Source organism: Nyctereutes procyonoides, unplaced genomic scaffold (assembly GCF_905146905.1).
Source record: "Nyctereutes procyonoides isolate TBG_1078 unplaced genomic scaffold, NYPRO_anot_genome, whole genome shotgun sequence".
Lineage (NCBI taxonomy): Eukaryota > Metazoa > Chordata > Mammalia > Carnivora > Canidae > Nyctereutes > Nyctereutes procyonoides.
The window spans coordinates 44,808,784-44,833,774 of NW_026575140.1; the positions used below are offsets into that span (position 1 = coordinate 44,808,784).

General features: G+C 38.4%; 1 protein-coding gene across 5 annotated transcripts in view; it reads left to right on the top strand.

Moving 5' to 3' along the window:
* Positions 1–2,117: 2,117 nt before the first annotated feature.
* The window catches only part of LEPR (leptin receptor), a 92,633-nt gene continuing 69,759 nt past the window's right edge, over positions 2,118–24,991 (top strand). For 3 of the 5 annotated variants that reach the window (XM_055305886.1, XM_055305890.1, XM_055305889.1), the window contains exons 1-2: positions 2,118–2,217; positions 2,530–2,574. The gene's annotated coding sequence lies outside the window, so the exon portion shown is untranslated. Of the gene's footprint in view, positions 2,218–2,529; positions 2,575–2,603; positions 2,896–24,991 lie in introns of those variants that run through there. The other 2 variants (XM_055305887.1, XM_055305888.1) reach the window with 2 other exon arrangements.

Sequence of the window (24,991 nt, forward strand, 5' to 3'; positions counted from 1 at the left end):
TCAAAGTTGTTTCCTAACCTACAATGAAAGCTCCATAGGAGCCCCTGACTCAGAGCCTGGTGCTTAGCAGACATTCAATGTTGGATCACATTATCAGAAATCCATACCAACGGATATGGGGTGTATTTCTGTATTAATTTAGCAATGGTAGCTGCTGAGGAGCCTTGCTCGGCCTTCAAGTATCACCTGTGACTCAAACATGAATTTCAGGCTCTGGCCTCTGCCCTTTTTTCCTCGTTGCAGTTATTCCTCATAATGCTCAGGTTTAATGATATACCTTTGTTTAGTATCTCACAATGAAATGATAAATTCTACTTAGCATCAATATGATTTTGCATATGGTGCGGAAATGACACCTTGATACCACAGTAGACAATGATTTTGGTCCCAATTGGTTTACTAGCTTTAGTGGGTTGAATTGTGGCTTCCCCCAAAAAAACATGTCCACACTCTAAACCCCAGAGCCGATGAATGTGACCTTATTTGGAAAAAGGGTCTTTGAGATATAATTAAGTAAGGATCTTGAGCTGAGATCACCCTGGATTATTTGGATGGTCTCTGAATCTGATGACAAGAATCCTTGTAGGAGGCAGAAGACATAGAGGAGAGGGCTATAGAAGATGGAGGCAGAGACTGGAGCAAAGCTGTCACAAGCCAAGGAATTCCTGGAGCCACCAGAAGATGGACTAGGCAAAGGAGGGTTCCCTTCCAGATCTTTGGGAAGGAGTGCAGGCCTGATGACGCTTGATTTTGGACTTTTGACCTTCAGAACAGGGACAGAATAGATTTCTTTTGTTTTAAGCATTAAGTCTGGTCATTTGTAAACGTAGCCTTAGGAAACTAATTAGCTGGTTCACACAGATTATCTAACTAAGGATTCTGTTGTGTTGTTTATAATAATTTGGGAAAGTCAGTATCTCTACTCCAATTCTTGTCTCTGTCCAATGGAGACATTTGTCTGTCTTTTTGAGGTTTGATGAAACCCAAAGTTTAGTGCTTCTAACCACAGATGCCCCAGAAAGCCCATTTAATGCACACATATGAAATTTCTGAGTGAAGTGGCCTCAACAAGTGGTCTGGAGATCTCAGTGCTTCACTTCATAAAAGTGCCACTGGTTCTGAGCGGATATTCCTATGGATGCAAAGTTCTATTTACAAAGCTCCACAAGTTGACAAAGTGGCTGGGTCAGAGAGCCAAGACATATTGCTTCTGGCCCTACCCAACTCTGGGCTGCTTTCTTTACCTCCGGTGCATCCTATGAGGGTGTTAGGCAAGTTCCCTTTCTGGAGAGAGACCTTTGAAAAATTAACCATTTCCTTCCCATATCCAATCCAGAGTATGTCCACTCCCCTTTATTCTTTCTTTTCCCGGTTGGTTTCCTGGGTGTCACCCATCATAATTGTGATTTTGTGAACACCTGCTTGTCCGTCATAACTCCAAGTTCAAGGAACGTAAGAATCATACCTAACATATTGTTTGGCACATAGTAGGTCCTCAATAATAGTGTTATTATTAATAATGATAAATAGTGAATGAACATTTGGGGGGGGGGTAAGAAAATGTCTCTTAGGAGGTGTCATCTGTTCAAGAACAGATTTCTTTGGTTGGTTTTTGTTTGTTTGTTTGCTACATCAAACGCCGTAGACTTTCAGGCCTGAAGGAGAAGTAAGTGGCCATTTAGTCCAGCCCCGCAGAGACGCACGAGGACCCTCGTCAGCCCTCCCGACAAACGCGAGCAGCAGCATGCTTGGCTGAGACATCCTTGGTGACGGGGAACTCACTCCCTCTGGCCTCTGCCAGTCTGCTTTCCTTCCCCACGCCTCCCCGATATTGCACTCTTCATCACAGCGCTTTGCACGCGCGCTGCAGCGGAGGCCCGGAGGTCTGGGCTGGGAGGAGCGGGAGGAGCAGGGGAAGCGGGCGCCCAGGCCGGGTCTGGAGGCCCCCGGCGGGGCGCGCGCTAGCCCACCGCTGCTCCAGCCGCGCGCCGCCTGCCTGCTGGGCTCGCCGGGGCCGCCGCTGCCCGCCCGGAGCGCTCTGCCCCCGCGGCCCCCGCCCCCGCCGCTCCTCCCCCCGCCCCCCGGCGCTGCGCGGCCCTCCCGCCCGTGCACCTCGGCCGAGGAGTCCGCGGCCCGCCGCGCGCGTGCGACGCAGGTGCCCGAGCCCCGGCGCCACCGCCATCTCCGCCTTCCGCGTGGTTGGACCCCGGCAACCAGGTGGGACCCGCTTCTCTCCCCTGCGCCCCCGGGGGCCGGAGGAGCGGGGCGCTGGGGCGCGGAGCCCGCGGGCCCCCTGGGACCCGGGAGTCCGGGAGGACCGGGCGGCGCCAGCGCTGGGGGGCGGGGGGCGGCGGGGACCGTGGGCCCCCGGGCGGGGGAGCGGGAGGCTCGAGGGGCGAGGTGGAAAGGGGCGCGCGTCCGACGCCCCCCCCCCGGGCGCGCACCTGCCGCCCCCCCCCCCCCCCCCCCCGGGCGCGCACCTGCCGGGCCCCTCCGGAGGACGAGCCGCCCAGCCAACTTCTTTTCCAGGTCTCCCTCCTACTTTGGAAACTGAAGGGACCGCGACACAAACCAGTAAGCCCTGGGGCTCGGGGAAGGATTTGTTGGTTTGGCTGACAAAAGAACAAACTTTGTGCTGCAAGGGGCGGTTTAACATCCGAGCTTCTCTTTTCAACCCTCTCCGATTCTAACCCCCCCGCACCCCCTCCCCAAGAAATGTGAAAAACAAAATAAAATGACCAACCCGATCCAGCTAAAAGCACTTACCTAACAGGACTCACAGAGGTGAGAAAAATAGACCTAACTGAGCAATCATTGGAAACCCCAGGTCTGGCGAGGCAAGCTCAGAAGCGGGTTGTTGCCAGTGCTATTTCTGGGACTTGTGTTTGCGAACAGGTGAGCTGGCTCCTTTACGTGTGGCAGAGTTCCTTCCGTTGAGGGCCTGCCCGGAGTGCCTCTGGTTCCATTAGTGTATTGAGACACATACTCTTTCAGAGCTCTGGATTTGGAGTCAGAATATCTGGATTTTGCATGATTGGCCATTTACTATCTGTGACAGCTGTGGTTAGCTTAACCTCTCTGAGCCTCACTTTCCTCATCTGTCAAATTAGAGGTTTCCTATTCTGGAGGCCTTTTAATAATATTTAAGATGTTTCCCGACTTAAACATGTATGATTCTGTAATTCTCTAACATGCTGCAAACATTGCGAGGCTCATAATTTCATGAAACTTCAAAACTCTTATTTTGATCTTGGCATTTTGTTTGTATGCATTTACGACTTGTGTCTTTAGGGTTTTCCAACCAAAAATTAAAGAGAAAAACACTTATTAAAAGACTTCGGAAATGTATAGTAAATATTTAGATTATCTCTGACTCTACCTTAGGGAATTCTGTTCAACTTTAAGCCAATATTTGCAGTACTGCAACAAAAACATGTGGCTTTAGCACAGCACTTCTTTTCTGGTATCGTATTTTTGGAGGAAATAAAAATTGTGTTTGAGGAAAACAAAAATTGTGCCTTTCCTGTCAATTACTGATCTTGAAACATCTGTTACTTTTTAGCATAAGATTGTGTGCAGAATATTAAAAAAGTGGCTTCAGACCATTTCAGAGCCTCTCTGAAATTAAGCTCAAAAGCAGAGATGCCAATTTTGGTAATGCATTTTTGTTGTCTTGGAATGAAGCCCAGAAAATAGCAGAGGTTAACTAACCAGGTAAACCAGAAATTAGGAATTGACACATACACACACACACACACAAAGTTGTACAAGAAGCGTGTGCCCCAAAGTGTCAGTGAACCTTTTATTTATTTTTGATAAAAAATAAACAACAAACAACTGTTGGCTTGTTTCAGCAGACAGAGGATGTTAGAATGGCTTTTGTTGTTACTTGTAATTTAAAATTATTTGAGATATGTTCATCAGCAGATAGGATAGGTTTTAGAAGTGTTTCTGGCTCTTTTGGTGGCTTTGATATAAAATAAAATAATATATTCCCACCCAGTATATGCATTTTGTGTAGTTTGGGAGAGTGGAAGGGATTTGAAGTATAATACTCTTTTATGAACACATTTCCTTATTTCCATGGCCTCTTCCTCTTTGGCTTGGAAGTATCCTTAATCACTCAGGCACTTGTCTTGCTTCGTGTTCTCTGGTGAAGTAGGTGATCATCTCCTTTGAAACAGATGCTCAAGGAGTTAAGTAAATTGTTTGTTGAATGCGCAGAAAGCAGGAAAACCCAAATACCCTGCTTTGTAAGTGCTTATTGGAAAACAATAGATGGATCTGACCACTTGAAGTCTACCCCCAATTCATTCATGGCTTGGGAGTGTCACCATGGTTGGCAGGAGCTCTGTTCCTCTTTTGTAATGAATTTACCAAGGAAAAAAGGGTCATGTCTTCACACTTAGATCATTATTATATAATCCAATGGTTTTTGTTTGTGAAGTGCAATGTCTCTGGGGGCCTTGGAAATAAAACTTAAAATATCCAGAGAAAAAAATTGTCTTGGCAGTTACTGTACTATTTCTTTCATACCGAGAACCAAGCGCATATACTAAAAAAAAAAAAAAAGTATCCTGTGGAGTTAAAAATGAAGAAAAGAGCTTACAGACTCCTCTAATTCTTAAGATTTTATGTGATTTGCGAATTCCACTTTTAATTAAAACAGAAAGGCACAAATATTCACCTACTGGCCAGATCTAGTACATGTAACCTTTTGAAGTTTCAATTCAAATTTGGTCTGCTTTTAATTTCGAATATTCTTTCTCACATACTTTTAATTAAAACTTTTGTGATGCAATAGTGATATTTTCTGATGTCTTTTCATGCACATGATCTTATTAATCTTTAATTTTTTAACACTTTGAACATATATATGACATATATATACAGAAGAGTTACACAAAACAAATGTAATGGTTGGTTGACAAATAATAATAGCAAATCATTATAACAGACAATTATAAGACAAATACCCTGTTATTTGCCACATCAGTAAGAGGACATGCCACTATCTAGAAACTTCTTGCTTGTTCCTTCTTGATCACAAGTTTAGTTTCACCTTTAAAAAAACATTATATGAACTTAAGAGGCATTCTTTCATAGATGGTCTTGCATTACATGTTTGTGAGATTAAGCCATTTCTTTACTCCCTTTTAAAGCAAAAACATTTTTTTAAAAAGATTTTATTTATTTATCTGAGAGAAGAGAGAGCACAAGTGAGTAGGGGAGGGAGAAGTAGGCTCTTCACAAGCAGAGACCCTGACATGGAACTCGGGATCATGACCTAAGCCGGAGGCAGATGCTTAACCAACTGAGCCACCCAGATACCCCCCAAACAAAACCTTTTTAAGAGAGTTGTCTTTGTTCCCTTCTGCAATGCATCTCTACATATTTTTTAAAAAGGATCTTATTTATTTATTCATGAGAGATAGAGAGAGAGGCAGAGACATAGGCAGAGGGAGAAGTAGGCTCCCTGTGGGGATCCCGATGCAGACTTGATCCCAGGACCCTCAGATCATGACCTGAGCCACCCAGGCTCCCTGCATCTCTTCGTATTACCTTTAAACCCATTCCTGTTAATCTTTTGTTTTCAGTACTCTACCAAAACTACCCCTGTCATGGTTACCAATGACATCACCTTTCCTAAATCTGATAGTTATCAGTGTTATCACTGTCTGCTCATTGTAATCCTTCACTATTAACTTTCAGGTCACCAAACACACTTGGTTTCCCTCCTTCTTCATTGGCTGGTCAAGAGCTTCTCTAAGATTTTACTCCTGGAATGCCTTAATGTTTAGTCCTCAGGAGCTCTTTCCCCTCGACACGCTGATGACTTCATGCAATCTCTTTATTTTTTTTTCTTTAATTTCTACAGTTGTGTACTGGTGACTCCAAAATGATAGCTCAAGCCTTGACCTCTCACCTCTCTATCAGCTGCCTAGTCAACATTTCCATTTGGATGTGTAGTAGACATCTCCAGTGCTACATTCTTCAAACAGAATCTTCGTCTTGCCCAAGTCTACTCCATCTGTAGTCTTTTTCACTTCCAACCACCCTTTCAGTTGTTCTGGCCCCATAGTCATCTTAGTTTTCTCCCATTCCCTCATACCTGAGATGTAATGTGTTAGGAAATCTGCTTTGCTCTATCTTCAGAATCAATCCAGAATATAATTACTTCTTATCACCTCCCTGGCTGCCACCGTGGTCGCAGCTGTCATTATATCCCATAAGAATTACTGCAAGGACCTCCTAACCAGTCTCCCTGCCTTTATCCTTTGCCGTCTATGATCTATTCTCAAAATTGCAATCAGAGTTTTCCTTTTACTGTGTATATCAAAAGATGTCACCTTTCTGCTTCAAAAGCTCCAATGGCTTTCTAATTCATACAGAGTAAAAACCAAATTTCTTAGGATCGCCTGCAAGACCCCTACCTGATACTTCTCTCCCCTTTACCTATCTGATCTCATTTTCCTACTGTTTTTTCACTGGTCTTGATATTCCTTGACTATATCAGAGGCCACCTTTGTTCTTCAGTTTCCTCTGCCTAGAATACACTTTAAATGTTCAAATACTTTTCAATGAAGCCTACTCTGAATATCACATTTTTCCCCCACTTGTTCTAATAGTTCCCTTTTTTGGTGTTTTCCGATTTTCTATGGAAAAATTTAAAGGAGGCAATTGACCACTCCTGACTGTTAATCTGCCATAATTTCCCCCTTCTTGTTCCTCACAGAATATGTTAGCTACCAAAATGGCCTACAAGGCACAGACACAGGTCAGATCCAAACTCCAAGAGAAGGAAAGGGCTCTAGATAAGAAAAAAAAAGTAGGACAAGAAAATATGCCTCTTTCACTGTCCTGGGGAATTGCTCATATTAACCTTCTGCTTTTCAGAATGAGCATTTTGATAATCTTGAATGCGTTGGAGCAAGTGTGGGGTTGGCTTTGGGTGCATTTCCATTAGTGGCCTCCACTCATCATTTCCAACAGTTTCCTTCTGATGGGTTTGGAAAATGGTAAGCTATTTGTGAGCTTCTAACACTATCACATTTCCTTGCATTTGGAGGGAATGAAAGTCTAAAAAGCACTCTTGTCTTTCATGTAAACAGTTCCAAACCCGGCTATGACTGAATATCACATTTAAAACTATACATCCTCTTACTTGCAATATACTTTCTCCCCTTTCCTTTGCTTTTCCCCATAGTACTTATCACCTTTTAAAATACTGTGACTGGGACTCCTGGGTGGCTTAGCAGTTGACCATCTGCCTTTGGCTCAGGGTTTGATCCTGGGTCTGGGGATCGAGTCCCACATCAGGCTCCCTGCAAGGAGCCTGCTTCTCCCTCTGTGTCTCTGCCTCTCTCTCTCTGCGTGTCTCTCATGAATAAATAAATAAAATTTTTAAAATAAAATACTATATGACTTCTCATTTACTATTTTTTTCCTGTTTTATTTCTATTCAAATATGAACTCTATGAGAATGGATTTTTTTTTTCCTATTTTGCTCACTATTGTATCCCCAGTACCTGAAATAGGGCCTGGCACACAACAGCTGCTCAGTAATTTTTTTTGTTGATTGCTGCCATATAGAACTGATAGTGGCAGTTGTTTTACATTGCTGGATATATTATATTATGAATATAATATCTTTTTGTTTACTGATTCTGAATGATTGGATCATTTTCATTTCTCCCTACCTTCCTCCTTCTCTTCTTTCCTTCCTACCTACTTCCATCCTCCTTTCTCCCTTTCTTTCTGTTTCTTCCTTCCTTCCTTCCTTCCTTCCTTCCTTCCTTCCTTCCTTCCTTCCTTTTCTTTCTCCCTCCCTCCTTTCCTTCCCTCCTCTGTTCCCTTCTTTCTCCTTCTCTTCCTTTCCCTTTCTCTTTCCCTCTCTCCTTTCTTCATTCCTTTCCTTCCTTCCTTCTTTTTTTCTTTCTCCACCATAAACAAAACAACTATGATTCTTCTTCTACAAGTGTCATGGTGCACAGATGCAGGAGTTTTTTAAGAGTTTAAAACTACTAGTCAAATTACTAGATCACAGGGATTACAGATAGTAGCTTTGTTAAATAATGCCACATTTTACCCCAATGGGTCTACCAGTTTACATTCTTGCTTTCATTGCTCTACATCTTTGCTGAAACTTAGTATTATCAAAACATTTAATTTTTGCCCATCTGATGGGTATGTATTATTGTCTCATTATTGTTTTTTTTTTTCATTACTAGTAGGATTGAGCCTGGTATCTGTAAGTTATGCTGTAGTCACAAATGATCTCCAAATCTTATTGACTTAATGAACAAAGCTTTATTTCTCATCCATTCAAAGTTATGGATTAAGGCAACCCTCCAGGGCAATTGTCCTTTGTAACTCAGAGGTCTAAATTCAGGGAATGTCCATCATTCTGTAGCTGTACAATCTGCAACACAAGTCTTTCTCATACCAGTTGGTATGGTATGAGAATAAAAGCATGGATAATCATGAGCCAGTTTTAACTACCTTTATCTGGAAGTGATATGAATTGTTGCCACTCACATTTTAGAAGCAAAAGAAGTCATGTGGTATGCTGAAATTCAAGGAGGTGGGGAAGGTTAATCTTTGGTGCTAAAAGGAAAATAAATCTGGGAATACTGGTGAGTAACAATTTATTAGTTGCCTGTTGCTGTATAACAGATTACCCCAAAATTTAATGGCTTAAGACAACACATATTTATTATTTCAAATATCAAGTGTTAATATATTCATAGGTGTGTTTCTGGTCACTGTATTTGTGCTTTTGATCTCTTTCTGTATTTTTGCCCATATCCCATTGTTGTAATTACTGCAGATTTAAATTAAATTTTGCTATCTGGTAAGTGTAGTAGCAAATCTTCCCACCCTGTGCAATTTTTTCAAGAGTACAATAGCATTCCTTGGCCTTTTGCCTTTCCATATACATGCTTTTGGATCAGCATTTCAAGTTATATAAAATTTGTTAGGAATTTAATGGAGATTATGTTGAGATTGTGTTAAGTCTATAAATAATTAAAAGGAAATTGATATCTTTTAAATATTTGGTCCTAGAATCCGTGACTCCCAGTATATTAGGTCTTCTCTGATATAAGAAATGTAAATGTTGTTTCATATTTTCCTTAGGAATTTTTGAACAAGTTCATGTTAGATTTATCAAAAGAACTGCGTATTTTAAAATTTATTTAAAATAATATCTTTAGAAAAATTAATTGTTGATGCCATATAGAAATACACTTGACATTTAAACATATTTTCAAAAAAAATAAACATAATTTCAAATTAATAGCTTCATTGGACTGTAAGTCACATATCATAACGTTCATCTTTTTATGGTATACAACTCACTAATTTTTAGTACCTTAACAGACTTATGCAAATTTATGCAGCCATCACCACTGTGTAATTTGAGAACATTTTTATTACTCCTTAAACTCTGTATCCATTAGCATTCATCCCCCAATACTTCTCCTGTCCCTTAAAACCACTGATTTGCCCTCTGTGTTTATGGATTTGCCTATTCTGGATATTTCCTATAAATAAAATCATGGGGCCTTTAGCGACCAAATTCTTCCACTTAGCATGTTTTCAAGGTTCATCTATGCTAAAACATGGATCAGTACTTCATTCTTTTTTCTAATAGCCAAATAATATTCCATTATATGGAATACTACTTTTTATTTATTCATTCATCAGTTGATGGACATTTGGGTAAGTTTCCACTTCTCGGCTATTATGAATAACGCTGCTACTAACGTTTATGTACAAGTTTTTATGTGGATGTATATTTTTATCTTTTTTGGGTATATAACTATGAATGGAATTTCTGAGTCACATGGCCACACTATGTTTAACACTTAAAGATCTGCCAAGCCACATTCCAAAGCAGCTTTCATTTTACAATTCCACTAGCAATGTGACCCTTAAATCTGCATTGCCTACATGCCAAGCTTAAAAAGATGTGATTAATGCCATTATAACATTTTCAAATAAATTTTATTTAAATACTTATAAATGCTTTTATAAGTAGTTATAAGAAATATTAGGCACAGCAATGCCGGATATGCAGTGAAAATTACTGTCAAATTTAAGTGCCACATACTTGGGAGTTTAAAATCTTTTTCAGGGGGATCCCTGGATGGCTCAGTGGTTTGGCTCCTGCCTTCGGCCTGGGGAGTGATGGGGCGTGATCCTGGAGTCCCGGGATCGAGTCTCACATCAGGCTTCCTGCATGGGACCTGCTTCTCCCTCTGCCTATGTCTCTGCCTCTCTCTCTGTGTGTCTCTCATGAATAAATAAATAAAATCTTAAAAAAAAAAAGGCGAAGTATAGATAAAATTAAAAAAAACATCTTTTTCAGAATTGTGAACACTTAATAAGTTTAAGGTAGACTATGAGAAATTTTTGTGGATATTGATTCTCACTGAATGTAAGCAAGTCACGTATTCTTCTATAAAGTTAGTAGGCTAGGTTCTTCCCACTTATACAATTTTATGGTACCAAATAAAGTCTCCCCAATGCAAGTGAATACAGTCTACTTTCAGGTAGTATGGGAGAGTGTTTGCCTGACCAGTGCAATCTCTCAGTGATCTGCCCAGCTGGGTGAGAGGTGTGGCCCTGCCTAGAACAACATAGAGACTTGCCGAGGAGAGCACAGAGCTGTGGAGGAGCCACTGCTTGGTGGATGGGTGGATGATCTTGAAGAAGAGAGTCATGTGTTTGAATCACAGTAGAGCACTATGGACTGGCAAAAGAAAATGACCTCTTAAGGAGAGGAGACTCTCTTAAGGAGCATTGTGATACTAATTTTAAAGCCTTTGGCAATTAGTGGGGAAAAAAACCCTGGAAACAATATAGACTTACAAATGTGTATACATATGGGTATAATAGTGAATGAGAGAGAAAAAGAAGGAGTTGGGGGCAGAGAGAGGCTTTACCACTGAGTTAATAGTTTCTATAAGGTTTATGGGAACATATATATGTTTTATCTGTTGGTACTAGAAAGTAGCTAAAGATTAGAAACAGATTCTCAGGAGCTTCTATAATGGTATTATAATAGGCTTTAAACGTGTAAACTCATGGTTAAGGATAGCTGCTACTAAATAATTGTTTTGTGAAGGCATAGGACAACTTAGTTTTTCTGAGAATCATATTTTCTCATTTTACTTTATCCAGCAGCTGTTATTTGGTTGTCTAAACCTATGAAAATTGAGAAACTATGAACATGAGATAATTGAACAATTAGATTTCTGTATGTACTAACAAAATTTTTGAACCAAACTGGTTAGCATTTAGGAGATAAAGAAGAAAACAAATTATAAGCAGACATAGATAGCATTTAGGAGATAAAGAAGAAAATAAATTATAAGCAGACATAGACGCTATATAAACAGAGAGAAAAGATAATGACACATACATAATAAGCACCCAGTAACTATAGTTGCTGCTATGTTATTAAGATGTTATCCCTTAGAATTATGACATACTTACTATATTAGACCTACCCAGGAGGTAGCTGACTATTTCTCTAGTGAACTGGGTGTCTTGAAACAACACTGCTAGTCACAGGTATGTTTTGAGGGAGAGAAGATTTTTGTACAGAACATACAGGATATAAAAAAATGTTCTTTCTATAAAAAGCAGTCATCAGGACAGGTGGCTTCTTGAAGGGTCTTTTGATTCTAAATGTGCAAATCAGTTCTCACACAGGATTTCGTATTGTCTTTTATGATATTCTTTGGCTGATCTTTGTTGTTTTCTGACCATAGGTTCTATGAGAATCTCTCTTATAACCCTGAAATTATGCTTCATATGCCTTCCCATTCTTCAAGGGGGCAGTTAACTCATTACTCCTCTCTGGTATCTGTTACAATTTCCCCAAACGAAGTAATTTCTCTGATTTCTCCTAATTACCCTCTTTCTTGGTAGATGTAATTCTGTAAATGTAGACATCATGAATTTTAAAGATATACTACCATTTTTCTACCTCCAGGAAAGAAAAACCTCTGCCTATTTAACCATTTTACAGTGCTTTCTCATCCTTTAGAATTTTTCTTTTGTACCTACTGGAATAGTTCTTTTAAAATTATTTAAATAAAAGAGTTTTTGTTTAAATTGTGTCATTCTCATAAGGAAAGTATAAATCAAAGAAATTGGTTAAGGAATTCTTTTTCATATTCAGAATCTGGGGTTTTTTTTTTTTTAAATTAGTTTTCAACTCAGTGCTGTTGATATCAGTATTTTTCCAAACACTAGCATTTTCTGGATTATCAAGAATATTTGTGATATAGCACTACATAAAAGAATGTTTCACTGTTGTTTCTTAGATTTTTTACCAGTGTGGTCCGTTTTGCAGACTTTATGCTGGTTCTGTATATGATCTTCCCATAAGATGTCAACACAAGGTTTTCAGACAACGCTCAGGGCTCCTATTTCTTCAAATGGTCTTTAAATAGTTTGTTGACCAAAATATTGATGGGTTAAAATTGTCCAGGCTGTCATGAGGTAAGCACCCCAGTTTGTCTGTATGCAATCAATGACAACTCAATCATAGCCGCTACTAGGCTATTGGTAATTGTGAGAGGACATCAATTTTAACAAATATCTTGATGGCAGAGGTGTTAACATATTGTGAACCTTAAAGTAGAAGAAATACAAAACTACTCTCTTCTTTTGTATTCCTTAGAGTTCAGCTAAAATTTCACTTCTGTGAACCTTTTGTCGGCCCCTAGGACTTTGTTACTGGTATTTTCTCTGAAATCTCATAGCCCTCTATTTAGTTAAAAGGACTAAATAATAATTTTACATGAAAGGAATCCACACACATGGTTACAAAAACCAACTGCAATAAAAACAAAACAAAACAAAACCTCTAGTTCCCAGCTTCGCTGCATTCTCTATGCCAATGCTGACTTCAGGAACAATTAACTTGAACCATTTCTGGTTTTGGTTCTTAGACCTGTGGTTATCTCTGTAAGGGCTGAGTAATGTACTGACTTCTTTTCATTTATCAACCTTAAACAGATACCATAGTAGAAGAGAGTTTAGCTGACTAGTTTGCCTTCCTTCTTTCTCTGTTCCTACATATAATTATATTAATTTTCTGAGCTTTTTAATTGGTGACATTTGTAATTCCTTCCACTATTTCTGTTCCATTCAGTACAGACAGTTCCTCTTGACTTCCTACATGATCAGGTTGGTATATTTTACCCTTTTGCCTTCCGTTTTTCCTTATATGATCATACTGAGTTTTGAGAACTTTGTATAGTGAAAATATTGTTAATATTTTGTATTTGTGAGAATATTGTTAATATTTCATATTAGTATTGTAATTAATTGAATCTTTCATTTTGGTCTATTGGTTGAACCAAAAAGTTGAAAAATCAATAAATAGCATTAATGTTATTATGACTTGGTAAATATCATTCACTGCAGAATCAAGAAGTGTTCCAGGATTACATTTCATTTAATGTGACTCCTTAGCCAACCAAAGAGTATTCCTAGAATCAAGGTTAAGGGGATGCTTACTTCTTTCAGATGGATTCTTTAACTCTAGTATTTGGTCAAAATTATGCCTAATATGGGGTACCTGCCTGGATCAGTCCATAGTGCATGCAACTCTTGATCTTGGGGTCATGACTTCAAGCTTCACGTTGGGTATAGAGCTTACTTTAAAAAAAAGTATGCCATATTTTACTTTGGTTCATATTTAGAATAGGACTTTCTATAAAGATTTTCTTAATTAACTTTATTTTTTCTTGTTAGGAGAGGGTAGGTGGGCCTTCTTCATTATATCCTTAATTTTTTAGTTTTTTAATTCATTCTCTTTATTTTTTATTTTTATTATTATTTTTTAAATTGGAGTTCAATTTGCCAACATATAGCATAACATCCAGTGCTCATTCCATCTAGTGCCCCCCTCAGTGCCCAACACCCAGTCACCCCCACCCCCCACCCACCTCCCTTTCCACCACCCCTAGTTCCTTTCCCAGAGTTAGGAGTCTCTCATGTTCTACCTCCCTCTCTGATATTTCCCACTCGTTTTCTCTCCTTTCCCATTTATTCCCTTTCACTATTTTTTATCTTCCCCAAATGAATGAGAACATATAATGTTTGTCCTTCTCTGATTGACTTATTTCACTCAGCATAATACCCTCCAGGTCCCTCCACATCGAAGCAAATGGTGGATATTTGTCATTTCTAATGGCTGAGGAATATTCCATTGTATACATAGACCACATCTTCTTTATTCATTCATCTTTCGATGGACACCAAGGCTCCTTGCACGGTTTGGCTATTGTGGACATGGCTGCTATAAACATCGGGGTGCAGGTGTCCCGGCGTTTCACTGCTTCTGTATCTTTTGGGTAAATCTCCAGCAGTGCAATTGCTGGGTCATAGGGCAGATCTATTTTTAACTCTTTGAGGAACGTCCACACAGTTTTCCAGAGTGGCTGCACCAGTTCACATTCCCACCAACAGTGCAAGAGGGTTCCCCTTTCTCCACATCCTCTCCAACATTTGTGGTTTCCTGCCTTATTAATTTTCCCCATTCTCACTGGTGTGAGGTGGTATCTCATTGTGGTTTTGATTTGTAGTTCCCTGATGGCAAGTGATGCGGGGCATTATCTCATATGCTTGTTGGCCATGTCTGTGTCTTCCTCTGGGAAATTTCCGTTCATGTCTTTTGCCCATTTCATGATTGGATTGTTTCTTTGCTGTTGAGTTTAATAAGTTCTTTATAGATCTTGGATACTAGTCCTTTATCTGATACATCATTTGCAAATATCTTCTCCCATTCTGTAGGTTGTCTTTTAGTTTTGTTGACTGTATCCTTTGCTGTGCAAAAGCTTCTTATCTTGATGAAGTCCCAATAGTTCATTTTTGCTTTTGTTTCTCTTGCTTTCATGGATGTATCTTGCAAAAAGTTGCTGTGGCCAAGTTCAAAAAGGGTGTTGCCTGTGTTCTTCTGTAGGATTTTGATGGATTCTTGTCTCACATTTAGATCTTTCATCCATTTTGAGTTTATTTTTGTGTATGGTGTAACAGAATGGTCTAGTTTCATTCTTCTGCACGTGGCTGTCCAGTTTTCCCAGCACCATTTATTGAAGAGACTGTCTTTTTTCAGTGGATAGTCTTTTCTGCCTTGTCGAATATTAGTTGACCAGAGAGTTGAGGGTCCACTTCTGGATTCTCTGTTCTGTTCCATTGATCTCTGTGTCTGTTTTTGTGCCAGTACCTGATGACCTGAGCTTTGTAGTACAACCTGAAATCTGGCATTGTGATGCCCCTGGCTCTGGTTTTCTTTTTTAATATTCCCCTGGCTATTCAAGGTCTTTTCTGATTCCACACAAATCTTAAGATGATTTGTTCCAACTCTCTGAAGAAAGTCCATGGTATTTTTATAGGTATTCTACTGAATGTGTAAATTGCCCTGGGTAGCATTGATATTTTCACAATATTAATGCTTCCAATCCATGAGCATGGAATATTTTTCCATCTCTTTGTGTCTTCCTCAATTTCTTTCAGAAGTGTTCTGTAGTTTTTAGGGTATAGATCCTTTACCTCTTTGGTTAGGTTTATTCCTAGGTATCTTATGCTTTTGGGTGCAATTGTAAATGGGATTGACTCCTTAATTTCTCTTTCTTCAGTCTCATTGTTAGTGTATAGAAATGCCACTGAATTCTGGGCATTGATTTTGTATCCTGCCACGCTGCCGAATTGCTGTATGAGTTCTAGCAATCTTGGGGTGGAGTCTTTTGGGTTTTCTATGTAGAGTATCATGTCATCTGTGAAGAGGGTGAGTTTTATTATTCTTCTTCTTTGCCAATTTGAATGCCTTGTATTTCTTTTTGTTGCCTGATTGCTGAGGCTAAGACTTCTAGTACTATGTTGAATAGCAGTGGTGAAAGCAGACATCCCTGTCTTGTTCCTGATCTTAGGGGAAAGGCTCCCAGTGTTTCCCCATTGAGAATGATATTTGCTGTGGGCTTTTCGTGGATGGCTTTTAAGATGCTGAAGAATGTTCCCTCTATCCCTACACTCTGAAGAGTTTTGATCAGGAATGGATGCTGTATTTTGTCAAGTGCTTTCTCTGCATCTATTGAGAGGATCATATGGTTCTTGTTCTTTCTCTTGCTGATATGATCAATCACATTGATTGCTTTATGAGTGCTGAACCACCCTTGCATCCCAGGGATAAATCCCACTTGGTCATGGTGAATAATCTTCTTAATGTATTGTTGGATACTATTGGCTAGTATCTTGTTGAGAATTTTTGCATCCATGTTCATCAGGGATATTGGTCTATAATTCTCCTTTTCGGTAGGGTCTTTGTCTGGTTTTAGAATTAAGGTGATTCTGGCCTTATAGAATGAGTTTGGAAGTATTCTATCTCTTTCTATCTTTCTGAACAGCTTTAGTGGAATAGGTATGGTTTCTTCTTTAAACATTTGATCGAATTCCCCTGGGAAGCCATTTGGCCCTGGACTTTTGTGTCTTGGGAAGTTTTTGATGACTGCTTCAATTTCCTCCCTGGTTATTGGCCTGTTCAGGTTTTCTATTTCTTCCTGTTCCAGTTTTGGTAGTTTGTGGCTTTCCAGAAATGTGTCCATTTCTCCAAGATTGCCTAATTTATTGGCATATAGCTGCTCAGAATAAGTTTTTAAGATCATTTGTATTTCCTTGGTGTTGGTGGTGATCTCTCCTTTCTCATTCATGATTTTATTAATTTGAGTCTTTTCTCTGTTCTTTTTAATAAGGCTGGTTAATGGTTTATCTATCTTATTAATTCTTTCAAAGAACCAACTCCTGGTTTTGTTAATATGTTCTACAGTTCTTCAGGTCTCTATTTCATTGAGTTCTGCTGGAATCTTTATTAACTCTCTTCTTCTGCTGAGCATAGGATCTATTTGCTGTGTTTTCTCCAGCTCCTTTAAGTGCAAGGTTAGATTTGTATTTGAGTTCTTTCAAGTTTTTGGATGTATGCTTGTATTGTGATATATTTCCCCCTCAGGACTGCTTTTGCTGTATCCCAAAGATTTTGAACGGTTGTATCTTCATTCTCATTAGTTTCCATGAATCTTTTAAATTCTTCCATAATTTCTTGGTTGACCCTTTCATCTTTTAGCAGGATGGTCCTTAATCTCCACGTGTTTGAAATCCTTCCAAACTTCTTCTTGTGATTTAGTTCTAATTTCAAAGCATTATGGTCTGAAAATATGCAGGGGATGATCCCAATCTTTTGGTATCGGTTAAGACCTGATTTGTGACCCAGTATATGGTCTATTCTGGAGAAAGTTCCATCATTCTCTTTATTTTTTTGGAATCCATTTCATTCTTCTTTTTGAAGACCATGAGCTCATACTCTTATTTGGCCTAATGACTTCAATTTTGAAATATGGCTTCCTTTTTTCACTTGTGCAATTCTGTTTTTTTTTTTTTAAAGGTTGTATTTATTTATTCATGAGAGACACAGAGAGAGAAGCAGAGACACAGGCAGAGGGAGAAGCGGGCTCCTTGCAGGGCCTGATGTGGGACTCAGTCCTCAGACCCGGAATCAGGACCTGAGCCAAAGGGAGACATTCAACTGCTGAGCCACCCAGGCGTCCCTCTGTGTTTTGTTTGATTGTTTTTTTTGGTCACATTTTTGCAACTTCAGAATCATAGTCCATATTGAGTTACCTCCATCCCTGCCTTCCTTCTGGCCATTTCCTTTAGGGGTCATCAGCTACCTGGACTGGTCATTCTCAAGTCTGTGGAGACATCAACTAGTTTGCTTTGCTGAATCCTGAATTCCTGAATCCCTCTTTCTTGGTTTACTCCTCATTTTGCTGGAATACTTCATAAAATTACTTTTGAGAAGAGATTCATAGGATATAAGTTTTCTAAGACATTGTGTTATTGAAAATATAGTTACTTTTCTCTGATGCTTGCTTTGACTGGCTAATAGAATTTTCCACTCTAATAATTTTCCGTCAAGCATCACTGGATTATCTCTAGTATTCATTGTTTTGGCATAAAACATTTGCTTCCATTCTGTGCCTCATTCCTTTAGAGATTTTTTTCTTCTCTGGAACTGTGTCCTATCTTCTCTTCTTTGCTCTTTTCTAACTTCTTAGTGATATGTTTAGCAATGGATATTTTTTCATTCTTCCTCCTTGGATTTGGTACACTTTTTTTTTTTCCTTCAGTTTGAAAACTTGTGTCTCTCATCATCAGCTCTGGAAAAGTTTTTCATATTATTTAATTGATCATTTTCTCTTTATTCTCTTTTTCTGGAAATACTACTGGTTAGATATGGATCATTTGACCCCTTTTTAAAGCATTTTTTTTTCTCTTTTTTTGAGGAGGAATTAAGTGTACAAAGGTGTTTTCTAACATTTCTATTGAAAAATGTTCTTGGAACTATGCATGTAATTTTCCAAAGCTCTTTCTTCTGATGGTGATTCCTTTGTCAGAGCAATCTTTGAATTTATGAATGTAGTCTTCTGAAATATCTTTGAAGATATTCATGAACATTTGTTAAAGCTATTTTTTCTACTCTGATTTATTTATATTTATGATTTATCTATGTTCCCTGTGGTAGGTTCATTCATTCATTCTTTCTTTCTTTTTACAAAATTTTTTCATCAAGCTGAAGTCTTCATATCTTAGTTCATATCTTCATTCAACATGGCTGTTAGGGAAGAAATAGAAAGAAAATGAATTCTATGCATATAGGCAGTGTTTGTCAACTAGTAGGCTTTATTCTAGGCACTTGAGCAGGGATCTGCCTTTTAGGCAGAAGGCTTGTTCCGCTAAATATCAGAACATGTAAGTTCTTGGGGAATCCCTGGGTGGCTTAGCGGTTTAGCGCCTGCCTTTGGCCCAGGGCGCAATCCTGGAGTCACAGGATCAAGTCCCACGTCGGGCTCCCGGCATGGTGCCTGCTTATCCCTCTGCCTGTGTCTCTGCCTCTCTCTTTCTCTATCATAAATAAATAAAAAAAAATCTTTAAAAAATCCTGTTAAAAAAAGAAAAAGAACATGTAAGTTCTTTACCATGTTGGTGTCAAGTCTATATTAAACGGCCAAGTTCTCAAATAGCTTGTATTTTTAAACTCCTTTAACGTATAGGAGTATATGGGACAGTATTTTTTTATAAATTTATTTTTTATTGGTGTTCAATTTGCCAACATATAGAATAACACCCAGTGCTCATCCCGACAAGTGCCCACCTCAGTGCCCGTCACCCAGTCACCCCCACCCTCCACCCACCTCCCCTTCCACCACCCCTAGTTCGTTTATGGGACAGTTTTTAATTGTCTTTGGCTATTTGACGTTTTTGAATATTTTGTCTATGTTTAGGGATTTTCCCACTTTATAAATCTTTATTTCCCAAGTTTCTTAACTGCCTACACATAGACTGTGAACTAGGCTCTATCACTGAAAGGCATTCATGCCAGATCTTAGATCAAAAGTGTGAGATGCTTCTGCCAAGATGATGGAAGTTTTTAAAATTTTAAAACAATTTAAGTCTGTAACAGCTACTTGATGGAAAGAATAACATGACCAGTTTCTGTTCAATGTGAAGAAATAAAAGTAAACATATTTAAAATGACAAGGTTAGTAGAGATAGACCAGGATATGTTTATTTTGACACTTGAAGAAATAGGGTTTTTTATTTATATTTAAACAAAATACTTAAATGGTGTTGTCTAAGTGAAGGATGGGTGCTTCTCCAGCAGAAAGTAAAAGCAAGAATTAGTGGCAGATGGAGCTCATTAAGTTTACTCATCAAAGCAACAGAATTGTCAGAATTGTTTTTCTTACTCATAAACCTTTCTACAAACCTAGAGACTTTGTGAGATCATTGGAACAAGTTGTAAATAATTTCCTTCTTCCCAATCACTCATTCAAACAGTAATTGAGACTATTCTGCTTTATTTAAGTAGAATTTGATACATAAAGTTACACAAAGAATTTTCTATGATAGAAGTTAAAATCTGATTTTCTTCTGAAAACCCATAATATAACAATTTAATAGAATATAGATTTCGATTTTTCTTTTTGTTTAAAGTTTATAGTAATAACTGAAGAGTCAGTAATATGTTTAATATGCCTACTCTGGCATGTTATGAAAATCGAATTGGCTGCACATCAAAGTGTTATGGATGGATCATTTAGATTAGTCTATGGATAAATCTTTGTATATTTTATGAATATTTCAAATAAAATACATTATTCATTGTAACTGTCAACATAGAATGACTACATTCCAGGAGGAATGTTAGGCAATATTATCTCAAACTCCTCATGGCTTGGTGTCTATCAATGGATCAATCATAGGAGCTCTACTTACTGGGTTCCTCAGGAGGAATTGCCTGAGCAATGTGAACTCCATTTATTTATGTATATCAGGATCCTTTAATCTGGGAACTTTGGATAAATTTCAGAGAGTTTGTTAACCCCCTGAAATTATAGCCCTAATTTTGGGTATATGCATCTCCTTTTGGCAGTTGGTCCCTTGCTTTTAACAAATTCTCAACAATAACCATATTTATTTATTTTTTATTTTTAAAAAAGATTTTACTTATTTATTTGAGAGCGAGAGAGGGAGAGGGAACAGATGTGAATGGGGGCGGGGCAGAAGGAGAGAATCCTAAGCAGACTCTGTGCTGAGTGTGGAGCTGGATCTCATGACCCTGAGGTCATGACCTGGGCAGAAATCAAGAGACTGATGCTTAACCAACTGAACCACTCAGGCACCCCAACAAGATCCATCTTTAAAAATGGTTAAAGGGGCAACTGGGTGGCTGACTTGATTTAGCTCAGGTTGTGATCTCAGGGCTGTGAGATTGAGCCCTGTGTCAGGCTGCCTGCTTAGTGGGGAGTCTGCTTCAGGATTCTCTCTTTCCCTCTGCCCCTCCTCTGCTCTCTCTCTCTCAAATGAATAAATAAATCTTAAAAAAAAAAAGATTAAGAATTGGAGATTTTCTTGCCCTCTCCCACTGCTCCTCCCCCTTGTATGCATTTGAGTTCTCTTTTTAAATAAATGAATCATTTAAAAAAGTGGTTATGAATCACCATTCTGAAATTCTCTCTGGAATTAAATATGACTCTCTATGATGGGTTATATTAGAATGACTCCTTTAAAACAATTTTTAAATTTGAGTATAGTTGACATACAATATTACATTAGTTTTGGGTGTACAACATAGTGATTTGACAAGTTTATACATTATGGTATGTTTGCCACTAGTGTACCTACCATCTGTCACCATACAACACATTACAATATCATTGTCTATATTCCTTATGCTATGACTTTTATTCCCATGCCTGTATCTCCTCCTTTCCTTCACCCATTTTGCCTCTCTCTCTCACCTCCACCCTAGCAACCATCCCTTTGTTCTCTGTATTTATAGGTGTGATTCTGCTTTCTGTTTATTCATTTTGGTTTTTTAAGATTCCACATATGAGTGAAATCACATGATATTTGTCTTTCACAGTTGTCCATCCATGTTGTCACAAATGGCAAGATATCATTTTTATGGCTGCATAATATTCCTCAGTGTGTGTGTGTGTGTGTGTGTGTGTGTGTGTGAGTGTGACATCTCTGTTATCCATAGAATGCATCTTTTGAAGATTATTGTTACTTTCTTGGTATGATGCCACTGGCCTATTTTGAAGAATATTTCAGGAAAGAGTCATATTATGCCATTCATTTAGTCACTCATTCAGTTAATGTATAGAGAGCACCTAGTATGTGAGAGGCAGGCTTCTATGTATGAAGGATATAATGATGAAAAGGAAATAGCAAAAAAAAAAAAAATCCCTTGGTCTAGTGGCATTTACATTCTAATGGGGAGAGTTAGACAATAAGCAAAACAAAACAAAAAAAGCAAAAAAACAAAACAAGAAGTCATATTCACATTAGATAGTACGAAGTAATAAGGAGAAAATTCAGCAAAACATCAGATATGACATGTCAGGGTAGGGAAGGTGTTGAAATTTTAGATGGGCTAGTCAGGAAAGGCTCTGAGAAAGGGGCTTGAACAAATGCAAGAACAATGGTTGATGAGTTCAGAGGGACAATAGAGATCCAGGACCTTGTAGTTCTGTGCAGGACTCAGGCTGTTACTTAGAATGAAAAGGAGAGTACTGCAGTGTTTTGGGCAAGACAGACATGATCTAGCCCACTCTGGCTGCTGCACTGAATAGAATGAACTGGAGAGTAAGGGCTGGAGCAGGGAGATCAGTTAGGAGGCTCTTCTGACTGTCTAGAGAGGAGATAATGGTGACTTAGAATAGGATATTGGTAGTGGAGGGGTTGAGAAACTTTTGAGCTTTGACGTTCCCATGAAACTCTGGTACTGTTAGGATATTCATGAGGATATTACCTGTTTTGAAGTTACTGAGACAAAATTTCTTTTCTGTTTTTAGTGTCAGGATTATTTGAATATTTCCCCAACCTTTTGGTTTCATTTTATTTTAAAAGTACTCTGAATTTATAATTGAACAATTTGACATAAGGAAGTAAAAAGGAAATTAATAGTCCGTCTTTACAAAGTGAATTCAAATTAATGGCATTTTGTATATTACACATGTTTTGGTCGTCTTACCATTAGTTTTCACTTTGCTTAATTTTTTCCCTCACAGCTTAAAAATTTCTCTCCCTTTCTTTTTGATAGTATTTGTATTTTCATAAACCCCCTTTTGTATTCCTTTCTGCTACAATGGAGGGTCATATAAATATTTGTCTCATTGAATCTATGTAGGACCACATTTTACACTCTCTTCAAGGTTGTGTCTATGCCCTTTTCATTTTTGTGATTGTTTCTCTGCTATGTAAGAGTGAAACCTGCCTGCAAGAATTCAAACCATAAGAATAGTTGGTGTTTGCATGGAACATTAAATAAAAGAATACTTGTCTTATATAAGCAAAAACAACTGATCTATTTGGTCATTTGACTCAGCAGATTAGTTGAGTTAAAACTGAGTCAAACCAATTGTTGGACTGAATTACTTGTCACCAGTTGATTCATTCAAAAACACTTAGTCTAATGAAATATTTTATCTATGACACATCCTGATTATGAAACTTACACTTAGGTTTATTTTATAAGACTTTTAAAAGAGTTTTTATTTAAATTCTAGTTACTTAACATACAGTGTAATATTAGTTTCAAATGTAGAATGGAGTGATTCAACACTTCCATACAACAACCAGTGCTCATACAACCAGTGCACCTCTTAATCCCCATCACTTATTTTACCCATCCCCCCCACTGACCTCCCCTTATGAGAAAATTTTGTATCAGAACTAGGTAGCATAAAGAATTTTGTGTCAGAAACAGATATCAAAAAATTCATCTCATTAAATAATGAAGATTTCAAAGACCAAACTGATTTTTTAGAAATCCTAAAGAAACATTGTGATACCAGGATATAAAGAACTAAAAACTTCTGATGAGAAACTGAGAGGCTGAAGAACAAATTTGCCAGACTACAAAATGTTTATACTCATACATTTTCTTCCTGAGTGTTAAGTTGTGAACTAAACAAACATGTTTTTCTGTTTATCACATGGTACCAGTTCTCAGATATGACTTATAGTACATATTTCTCACTTAATATTATATAATATTCTTTGTGGTAAAGCTGTGACTTCTGTTTTAAAATAAAATCGCTCAGAATCATAGGAAGCTCTGAAAGGGATTGTAGAGCTCATCTACTAGGGGGATTTGCATGTGAGAAACCTGAGGTCTAGAGCATTCAAATCCCGAGTCCTATAGCTGATTAATTGAAGAGTCTAGATTGACACTCAAGACTTCTGACACCTAATTCAGAGTTTTTTTTTTTTAACCTCAGATTAACTTTTGCGTAGTGACCTGAATCCCCAATCTGAGATAACTAAAAACACTGGAACAACAAAAGCCTTTAGGGTTTCATTACAGATTGGAGCCCAATATATTAAAATTATGCTACCATTCTAATTCATGGTGTACTAGTACAAATAATCTTACTCATGATGAATTTTAAATTGAGTCGACTTCATGGGAAAGCTGGTCTCTTAGAGCTCCCTATCATTTGGATATATTAAGCCATCAGCCTTTCCTTAGATTACTCTGATAACTCTCCAATGTGAATATTACTGCATCTGCAAATAAACAGTGGGGGTTTCCAAAAGCATACGGGAAAGTTTCCTCCTCTTCCTTAGAAATAAATTTACAATCATTACCTATACTATAACTGTTTGGCTTTGTAATATCACAGTAAAGATAAAGGCTTTAGAAAATAAAGAGAAATTTAAGAACTGAAAATGAGGATCCCTGGGTGGCTCAGCAGTTTAGTGCCTGCCTTTGGCCCAGGGCGTGATCCTGGAGACCCGGAATCGAGTGCCACATCGGGCTCCCTGCATGGGGCCTGTTTCTCCCTCTGCCTGTGTCTCTGCCTCTCTCTCTGTGTTTCATGAATAAATAAATAAAAATCTTAAAAAAATTAAAAAACCCTGAATATGAAAAAATTTAATATTAGATTGTACATATTTAATCAACATTATGAATACTTTGTTGAGTTAAAAATTCAGTCTTATCTTATGATGCCTGTCCCGGTTTGTAATGGCATGAAGGAACATTACAACTTTTTTGAGGGCAGCCAGGGTGGCTCAGTGGTTTAGCGCCGCCTTCAGCTCAGGGCATGATCCTGGAGACCCGGGATTGAGTCCCACATCAGGCTCCCTGCATGGAGCCTGCTTCTCCCTCTGCCTGTGTCTCTGCCTCCCTCTCTCTCTCTCTCTCTCTGTCTCTCATGAATAAATAAATAAAATCTTAAAAAAACTTTTTTGAATATGCCATATGTGAATATGTGGTTTATATCTTAACTGTGTAAGATAGCATGTACACAGGACTAAACCTATAATGTATAGTTGTACTTTAACATGAGGTACTTCTCTCATATTGATGCAGAGTATTATAGAGGTTTAAAATTTAAAGACT